Source organism: Dromiciops gliroides, chromosome 6 (genome assembly GCF_019393635.1).
Source record: "Dromiciops gliroides isolate mDroGli1 chromosome 6, mDroGli1.pri, whole genome shotgun sequence".
Classification (NCBI taxonomy): Eukaryota; Metazoa; Chordata; class Mammalia; order Microbiotheria; family Microbiotheriidae; genus Dromiciops; species Dromiciops gliroides.
The window spans coordinates 233552935-233563754 of NC_057866.1; the positions used below are offsets into that span (position 1 = coordinate 233552935).

General features: G+C 33.5%; 1 non-coding gene across 1 annotated transcript; it reads left to right on the forward strand.

The window, feature by feature from the left end:
- Positions 1 to 8916: 8916 nt before the first annotated feature.
- LOC122733095 lies at positions 8917 to 9018 on the forward strand. Its single transcript, XR_006353699.1, has one exon. It is a non-coding gene; the product is annotated as a U6 spliceosomal RNA (small nuclear RNA).
- Positions 9019 to 10820: the final 1802 nt, after the last annotated feature.

A 10820-nucleotide genomic window follows, 5' to 3' on the forward strand; every position in this document is an offset into this window, starting at 1 on the left:
AATATCTGCTAGACATCATTCTATTCAATGGTTTTATCAATAACTTTGTGAGGCATAAATTATATGTTTATTAAATTTTCAGATGAGACTAATATGTGAGGGAGGGATAACTAACATGACAGTATCTTGACAAGCTAGTACACTGGGCTGAATCTAATAAGATAGAATTTGATAGAGATAAATGTAAAATTAGTTTTACAAATGCCAGATGAGAGTGACATGGTAAGATAGAAGTTTGTCTGGAAAATATGAATGGGGGGGGGCAAAATTAGTAGACTGCAGGTTCAACAAGTCATCAGTCTTATAATGCAACTACAATTTTAAATAAACATATATTTTTCAAAGTTTTGAGTTCCAAATGCTATTTCTCCTTCCCTCCCTCCCCACCTTGAGGTGGAAAGTAATCAGATATAGGTTATACATGTGAGATTATGTAAAATATTACCATATTAGTCATTTTGTATAAGAAAACTTGAATAAAAGGGAAAAATGAAAGAAAGTAAAAAAAAGTAGCATGCTCCAGTCTGTATTCAATCATTATCAATTGTTTCTTTGAAGGTGGGTAGTATGCTTCATCATGAGTCCTTTTCGATTGTCTTAGATCATTGTGTTATTGCAAATAGTTAAATCAATCACAGTTCTTCATTGAACAATATTCCCATCACTGTGCACAATGTTCTCCTGGTTCTGCCCATACATCCTCAGGTTCACTATACTTCAGTTCATATAAATCTTCCCAGGCATTTCTGAAATCATCCTGCTTTGTCATTTCCTATAGCACAATAATAATCTATTACAATGATAGATCACAACTTGTTTAGCCATTCACCAATTGATGGGTATTCCTTTGATTGCCAATTCTTAGTCACAACAAAAAGAACTGCTATAAATAGTTTTGTACAAATATGTCTTTTTTTATCTTTTGTGGATATTTCTTGGATCTAGACCTAGGAGTGGTATTTCTGGATCAAAGGGTATGCATAGCTCCAAATTGCTCTCCAGAATGGTTGAATAAATTCATAACTCCAACAACAGTGGATTAGCATCCCCATTTTCCTCCAACATCCTAAATTAATGTTCAGTGCTCCATATTCTATGCTAAAGATCTAATTTTGATTATCGTATATTTGTTTGGAGACCTCCATTGAGGTAGAGTCCACTAACTACAGAAACAATCCACTAAAGTTTTGGCTTATTTTAATAATAAAAAAATGTTGTTGTAGGGGCGGCTAAAGCACTGGCCCTGGAGTCAGGAGTACCTGAGTTCAAATCTGGCCTCAGACACTTAACACTTACTAGCTGTGTGACCCTGGGCAAGTCACTTAACCCTAATTGCCTCACTAAAAAAACATTATTAAAAATTATTAAAAAATAAAAATAATTAATTTATGGGATAAAACAAGTATTTCCATAACAGTACAGTACAGCAATAAAATGAGCCAAGGCAATCCCAAAGGACTAACAATAAAGCACACTATTTGCTATTCTGAGGTGGTACCTCAGAGTTGTTTTAATTTGCATTTCTCTGATAAATGGCACTACAAAAATTAATACAATCTTAGTCTGAATTAAGAGAGACATATTGTGCAGAAATAAAATTTCAAATAGTTATATAGCTTTCTACCCCAGTCAAACCCCTGTGGAATAAGAAGGAGATGGTATCATAGAAAGTGTTAGGGCTGTGGAGTGAAAGAGGTGTGGTTTCAAATCCTACCTTTAGTATCTACTAACTGAGTGACTTTAAATAAGTCACTCATCTTATCTGGACCTCAGCTTTCTCCATTTTTAAAATGAGCAGTTTGAAAGAGATGACTTCCCAGGTCACTCATAGCTATGAACCTTTGAATATAGTGTTGAGTTATGAACATCACATCTTACTAAGGACACTGACTAAGATTAGAGGGTTTGGAAGAGGTACCTGGAGTTCATGTCAGATAAAGATTGGTGGAAGGAACTGGAAGGTTTACTTAATAGATGAGAAGATATAGGGGGCACCATGTTAGCTCTCTTCACATATCTGAAGACCTGCCATGGAGATGAGGGGTTACTATAACTAATGATGAACACAATGATTTTAGAAGAACATGGAAAGACTGATGTGCATGAAATAATGAAGAACTAAATGAGAAGAACTAAGAGGACACTGGATACAGAAACACCAATATTGTTTTAAGATAGATTTGATTGAATAAGTTATGGTGCCTATTATAAATACCCAAATTAACTATAAAGGACATATGAAGAAAGATGCTATGTGCATCCAGAGAAAGAACTGATGAATAGAAGTATGCACAGAATAATTTTACAAACACACAGACACAGAGAAACACAAATATATGTGTGTGTGCATGTCTGTGTGTGTGTTTATACACACATCCACACACCCACACACCCACACACCTATTTGTGTCTAATGGTAACCATCTTTAGGGTGGAGGGAGGGGAAGAAAAAAGGAAATATATGTGAAAATCTTTTATATTTGAAAGGAATAGCAAGTTGTGCATTCTAGATCCGTAGTTTCATGTATAATCATCTTTTTTTCTTTTTTAATATTAATAAACATTTTAATTTTAAAATTTTGAGTTCCAAATTTTATCTATCTGTCCTACCCTCCTCCCACCCCTTCCTGAGGAAGTAAGCAATCAGATATAGGTTATATGTGTGCAGTTATATAAAGCATTACCATATTAGTTATTTTGTATAAGAAAACTTGAATAAAATTTTAAAAATGAAATAGTGAGAAGAATAGCATGCTTCAGTCTGTTTTAAATCAATATAATTTGATCATGATGATCAAATGAGATATAATATGTAAATGATATTATATAAAGCATATTTCCAAAATTCAAAGCACAATATTATTGCTTGCTATGATTATTAATATAGCAACTTGTAACATAAATTAGTAAGACAATTCTTGTTCATTTCAGACTGGACAGCCTCTGGGATCCTTTCCAACTATAAGATTCTATATTTCTGTGAAGTAAAGACAAGGGCTTCCCATGTAATATAGCATGAGGATATTGTGTGATTCAAAGCGAGGCAGAGCAGACATGTCTAGTCTCTTCTCTCATCCTTCTCCAAGAAACACTTTAATCCTTGCCAGGAGCGGGAGTAAAAGATTGGGAGCTAAAGCTTGGCCAATCTAATCTTCTTAGAGAAAGGAGACACAAGGCAACATTGTATCTATATGTTTTCTCAAATATTATTAGTCTAGGGAATTTTCAGGTTCATGCTAACTTCTGATCCGTGTTTCATTAGTGGGAGAAGGGGGACCCTAAGCTTTATATCTAATGCCAGTTCCATAAGGAACACATGCAAGAAGTAGCAAAGAAACACATTTATCCATGTCAACAGCAAAACAGAAATCAGAGAACATGTGCATGGGAGAATATATATCAAACAATACATATTAAAGGAGCTCTCTCAGTGGAAACAAGACAACTCATATCAATCACAACAACCTGGGATTCACCCAAGGAGAAGTTATCTGAAATCTCTAGTGTAGCAATCTGGGGATAAGGGGATGATGAAGACTGCTACCTCTTTTACATTGGCTTTTACCCAGAGACTTTCCCTTCAGCAACCTGTAGTGGGGTCAGAATGATCTATCTATCTTTTCTCTCAAAGCTGGAAGCGCAGAAAATACAGAGAACAAAGAGCCTGAAGATAATCGAAAAAAAAATTGAAGAGCCTAAAGTTCTCCTCTCTGAGGCTTTCACCAATTCTGCAACACTTCTCACAAGTACAAGACACTGATCTTCACCAATAAGCTGAGAGTCCCCATAACAATAGATTTTAGGAATCAGGCTATAGAGGGAATGGATCCTTTTAAACATTAAATCTAGGATTAATGTTCCTAGGGATACAGTGCATCTCTTAGCAAGGTATAATGGGTTTTTACATGATTATTTCCATATTCCTTAGCAGGGTCAATAATCATCATTACACGTCTTTTCCCACTGGGGTGCTTAGAGGATTCTTTGAACTTGTTAATACTTATTAATCTTCCTTACTTTACTACTTTCTGGTAATCTTTGTCCTTCTTCATTCCCCCTGTAAGTATTCACAAAACAATTCATAAGCTGAGCACTTTTTAAATTGATTTTTCTTTATATCTTTGCTTTTTTACATCACCTAGATTTCCCCCTCTATGCTATGCCCTTCTAGTCATATAAAAATAAGTGATCTCTTCTGGTCTTCTTGAGAGTCAGTATAGTATAATGATTAGAGAGCCAGCTTTGCAATGAGGAATTCTAGAGTTCCACCTTTTCTTCTGACATGGCTAATATAGAAATATGTTTTACATGATTTCACATGTATAATGGGTATCATATTGTTGAATGGTTAGGAGAGGATCTGAAGGAAAGGAAATAATTCAAAACTCAATTTTTTTAAAAAAAATGAATAGAAAATAAAAGATGGGAAGGTATTTGAGGATGATATGATTCCATTTATATTTCATTGTGTTCCCCATAATGATTATAACAGGGTCCTGTATACTGTAGCATTTCACATATATTGTTTTAAAGAAAACAAATAAAGATTTGGTTCTGAAGTAAACTTGATTTGCATCCATGAATGTGTCACTTTACTTCTTTTTCAGGAAATTAGGAAATACCAGGAGTCTCCTATATTAGTAAAATGCCAAATGCTGATGAAAAGCAAAAAAAAAATACTAAAATTGAGCAAATTCTGAATAATAGGGTAAGATTCTTACTAGAAAATCAAGATAGAGAAATGTAAGGATTATTGATATAATTTCCAGAGGTGATGTAGGAAAATAGGAACACTACTTCACTGTTGGTAGAGCTGTGAACTAGTCCAACTGTTCTGGAAAGCACTTTGGATCTATGTCCAAAAAGTTTAAAACTGTTCGAACCCATTGACCAAGCAATATTACTACTAAGTTTATACACCATAGATCAAAGGAAAAGAAAAAGTATATATACAAAAATATTTATATCAGCTCTTCTTGTAGTACCAAAGAAATGGATACTGAAGGAATACCCATCAATTGGAGAATGGCTGAAAAAGTTATGATACATGAATGTGATGGAATACTATTAGGAAAAAAAGGGGGGAATGTTTCAGAAAATACTGGGAAATTTAAATGAAATGATTCAAAGTGAAGTAAGCAGAACCAAAAGAAAACTTTTCACAGTGATAGTAATACTGTTTTCTGGGTTTTTTTAATCATAAAAGTAATCTATTATTTTCCAGGTACATGCAAGGATAGCTTTCAATATTTGTTTTCATAAGATTTTTCATTCTAATTTTTTCTTCTTCACTCCCTTCCCTCCCCCCTCCCCAAGACAGAAAGCAATCTGAAGTAGGTTATATATGTACAAACACATTAAACATATTTCTGCATTAGCAATATTGTGAAACAAGAATCAGAACACAATGGAAAAACCTCAAAAAAGACAAAAAAAAACAGCCAAAAATTAGAAACAGTATGGTTCAATCTGCATTAGTAATCCACAATTCTTTTTTCTGGATGTGGTGAACATTTTCTATTATGAGTTCTTGTCTTGGATCATTGTATTGCTAAAAGGAGCTAAGTCTGTCACAGTTGATCATCACACAATGTTGCTGTTACTGTGTACAATGTTCTCCTCGTTCTGCTCACTTCACTCAGCATCAGTCCACTTAAGTCCAGGTTTTTCTGAAATCTGCCTGCTCATGATTTTTTTTTATTACAGGGCAATGGGGGTAACTGACTTGCCCAGGGTCACACAGTAAGTGTCAAGTGTCTGAGGTCACATTTGAACTCAGGTCCTCCTAAATCCAGGGCCAGTGTTTTATCCACTGAAGCACTTAGCTGCCCCGTGCTCATCATTTCTTATAGTACAATAATATTCCATTACATTCATATACCAAAACTTGTCCAGCCATTCCCCAATTGCTGGGAATTCACTCTATTTCCAATTCCTTGCCACCACTAAGAGAGCTGTTATCAATATTTTTGTACATGTGGGTCCTTTTCCCTTTTCTATGATATCTTTCGGAAACAGACCTAGTAGTGATATTACTGGGTCAAAGTGTATGCACAGTCCCATAGTCTTTTGGGCATAGTTCCAAATTGCTCTCCAGAATGGTTGGATCAATTCACAACTCTACCAACAATAGATTAGTGTTCCATTTTTTCCACAGCTTATCCAATATTTAATCTTTCCCCTTTTTTCATATTACTCAATCTGAGAGGTGGGAGGTGGTACATCAGAGTTATTTTAATTTGCATTTCTCTAATCAATGGTGAGCATTTTTTCACATGGCAATAGATAGCTTTGATGTCTTTATCTAAAAAGACCTGTTCATATCCTTTGTTTGACCATTTCTCAATGGTCAAATGATTTGAATTCTTATAAATTTGATTTAGTTGCCTATATATTTTAGAAATGAGGCCTTCATCAGAAAGACTGCCTGTTAAATTTTTTCCTAGCTTTCTCCTTCCCTTATAATTTTGGCTGCATTGCTTCTGTTTGTACAAAAAACTTTTTAATTTAAGGTAATCAAAGCCATTCATTTTGCATTTCATAATGTTTTCAATCTACTGTTTGGTCATAAATTGTTTTCCTCTCCATAGACCTGAGAGGTAAACTATTCTTCCCTATCCTAATTTACCTATCATACCACCTTTTATGTCTAAATCATGCACCCATTTTGACCTCATTTTAGTATAAGATGTTGTTCTATGCGTAGTTTTTGCCCTAGTCTTTTCCAGTTTTCCCAGCAGTTTTTGTCAAATACTGAGTTCCTATCTCAGAAGCTGGAGTCGTTGGGTGAATCAAACAGGAGATTACTATAGTCATTTATTCCTGTGTCTCCTGTGCCTAACATATTCCATTGATCCACCACTCTATTTCTTAGCCATTACGAAATAGTTTTGATGACTGCCGCTTTCTAGTATAACTTCAGATTTGTTATAGCTAGCCCAACTTCCTGTGCATTTTTTATTAGTTCCCTTTATATTCTTGACTTTTGTTCTTCCAGATGAATTTTGTTATTATATTTTCTAGCTCTATAAATTAATTGTTAGGTAGTCTGATTCATATGGCACTGAATAAGTATATTAATTTAGGTAGAGTTGTCATTTTTATTATAATAGCTTGGCCTCTCCATGAGCAATTAATATTTTTCCAATTATTTAGATTTGATTTTATTTGTGTGAAAAGCATTTTGTAATTGTGTTCATAGAGTTCCTGGGTTTTTCTTGGCAGGTAGACTCCCAAGTATTTTATATTATCTACCTTTACTTTAAATGGAACGTTTCTATCTCTTGTTGCTGAGTTTTGTTGGTCATGCATAGAAATGCTTATGATTTATGTGGGTTTATTTTATGTCATGCAATTTTGCTAAAGTTGTTAATTGTTTCAAGTAGTTTTTAGTTGATTCTCTAGGATTCTCTAAGTATACCATCATATCATCTTCAAAGAGTTTTGTTTCCTCCTTGCCTATTCTAATTCTTTAATTACTTTTTCTTCTCTTATTGCTATAGCTAACATTTCTAATACAATATTAAAGAAATAGAGGTGATTATGGACATCCCTGTTTTACCCTTGATCTTATTGGGAATGCCTCTAACTTATCCCCATTACATATAACATTTGCTGATGGTTAGGTAGATACTGCTTATTATTTTAAGGAAAGCTCCACCTATTCCTATTCTTTCTAGTGTTTTTATTAGGAATGGGTGCTATATTTTGTCAAATGCTTTATATGCATCTATTGAGATAATCATATGATTTTGGTTAGTTTTGTTATTGATGTGGTTGATTATATTGATAGTTTTCCTAATGTTGGACCAGCTCTGAATTCCTGGTCTAAATCCCACCTGGTCGTAGTGTATTATCTTGGTGATAAATTGCTGTAATTTCCTTGCTAATATTTTATTTAAGATTTTTTGCATCAATATTCATTAGGGAAATTGCCCTATAATTTTCTTTCTCCATTTTGGCTCTGCCTGCTTTAGATATCAACACCATATTTGTGTCACAAAAGGAATTTGGTAGAATTACTTCTTCCTTTTTTTTTCCAAATAATTTGTATAGTATTAGAATTAATTGTTCTTTAAATGTTTGGTAGAATTAACTTGTAAACCTATTTGGCACTGGGGATATTTTTCTTAGGGAGTTCATTGATGCCTTGTTCAATTAATTTTTCTAAAATAGGCTTATTTAAGGATTTTATTTCCTCTTCTGTTAATATGGGCAGTTTATATTTTTCATAAATAATCATCCATTTCATTTAGATAGTCAGATTTATTGGCATATGGTTGAGTAAAATTTCTCCTAATTATTGCTTTAATTTCCACTTTATTGGTGGTGAATTCACCCCTTTCATTTTTTGAGACTGATAATTTGGTTTTCTTCTTTCTTTTTTTTAATCCACTTAACCAAAGCTTTATCTATTGTATTGATTTTTTCATAGAACCCATTCTTAGTTTTATTGATTAATTCTATAATTTTCTTCCTTTCAATTTTATTAATCTCTCTTTTGATTTTCAGGATTTCTAATTTAGTATTTAATTAGGGATTTAAATTTTTCTCTTTTTCTAGTTTTTGTTTATTTGCATGCCCAATTCATTGCCCTCTTCTTTCTCTATTTTATTCATGTAAGCATTTAGAGATATAAAAGTTCTTCTAAGAACTGCTTTGGTTGCATCCCATAAGTTCTGGTATGTTGTCTCATTATTGTCATTCTCTTGGAGGAAGTTATTATTTCTATGATTTCTTGTTTGACCCATTCATCTTTCCATGGCTCTTTATTACATGTAATTTTTATTGCATCATGATTTGAGAAAGATGCATTCACTATTTCTGCCTTTCTACATTTGTGGTCCATTTTGTGTATTTGTCACGTACTGCTAAGAAAAATGTATATTTCTATCCTCATTCAATTTTCTCTAGATGGTGCTCACTCTGGCAGCACATATACTAAAATTTGAATGATACAGAGAAGATTAGCGTGGCCCTTGCGCAAAGATGACACACAAATTCATGAAGCAATTTTCTCCAGATGTCTATCATATCTAACTTTTCTAAAATTCTATTTACCTCTAACTTTTTTCCCTTTTTTGTTGTTAGATTTGTCTAGTTCTGAGAGGGGAAGGTTCAGGTCTATTGCTGTCTATTTCCTCTTGTAACTCATTTAACTTCTCTAAGAATTTGGATGCTATAGAACTTGGTTACATATATGTTTAGTTTTGATATTACTTCATTATCTATAGTAAATTTTAGCAAGATGTAATTTCCTTCCTTATCTCTTTTAATTAGATCTATTTTTTCTTTTGCTTTATCTGAGAAAAAGATTGCTACCCCTGTTTTTCTTACTTTAACTGCAACATAATATATTCTCCTCCAACCTTTCATATTTTCTCTGTGTGTATCTCTGTGCTTCAAATGTGTTTCTTGTAAACAACATATTGTAGGATTCTGTTTTTTAATCCACTCTATTTACTTCTGTTTTATGGGAAACTTCATCCCTTTCCCATTTAAAGTTATGATTACTAACTGTCTATTTTCCTCCATCCTGTTTCCTCTTTTGTACTTCTTTTTCTTCTTTCACCCTATTCCTCCTGACCAGTGTTTTGCTTCTGACCCCTGCTTCTCCCAATCTGCCCTCCTTTTTATCAATAGTAATGTTGTAAAGACAATCAACTGGGAAAGTTTTTGTAGCTCTGACCAATGTAATTACTCACCATAGCTCTACAGAACTCTTTTTTAAAATTATTTTTCTTTCAATTCTTGGAACAAAACAAGCATTTACATTACACAGAATAATAAAAAAAAGATGACTGTATATGAAACTACAAGTCTACCATGTACAACTTGCTATTCTCTCCAAATATACAACAATAATCATGTAAATTTGTTTATCCTCTTTTCATTCTTCCCTCCCTCACCCTAGAGATGGCTATTAGACACAAATAGTAGTATGCATGTACTGAGTGTGTATGAAAAATTATTCTATATATACTTCTATTTATCATTTTCCCCTCTGAATGCAGATAACGTCTTTATACATTTGCTTTTATTTTTTATTTGTGTATTTATAATAGTCAAAATGACATTGTCACTAAAAGTTGTTCTTAAAATGATATTATTGTTACTGGATACAATGTTCTCTTTCTTCTGCTCACTTCACTCTTTAACATTTTGTGCAAGTCTTTCTATACCTTTCTAAGATAATTGAGCTCATCATTTTGTGAGAAATAATTCATTTATACCCCTACTCTATTCCCATAAGTATTAATCAGCTTGATATTTTAAATAAATCATGTAGGGATAATTAGATGAAATAGCTTCTTCTAGTAGGACTCAAAATTTAACTTAATGTTCACTACTTGTTTACTAAGTTATAAGGCTCACTTGCACAACCATGAGAATGCTAACATATCTCTTTCCTGTTTTACTCAAATTCCATGTCCAAACCCAGAGTGTGTGGGATATATTGATGGTTTGGAAAGTCATCCAATTTATTTTTGTACCTCCAGACCACTCTCTCTTGTCCAACTTGAGCAGGTGATGATCTTATGACCACTTGCTCAGTGGAGATGCCCTGTGCTTCACCCAACCTGTGACCCCCACTGCTATTCCATCATTTTTGGCTCTCAAGAGCAAAGTCTATCAGTGAATGAGATTCTGTATTTCACCTTGCCTCTTTTGCATATTTCAATATCAAACCCTATGACAACAAAATCCTGGGGACTCGGGGCATCTCGATTGTCAGGAATATCTAAAGTTCACTTCATAAGAGGAGACCATGGATCCTTAATAAACTGTCATTGGTTCACCATTCTGCCTCAGTGATTTTT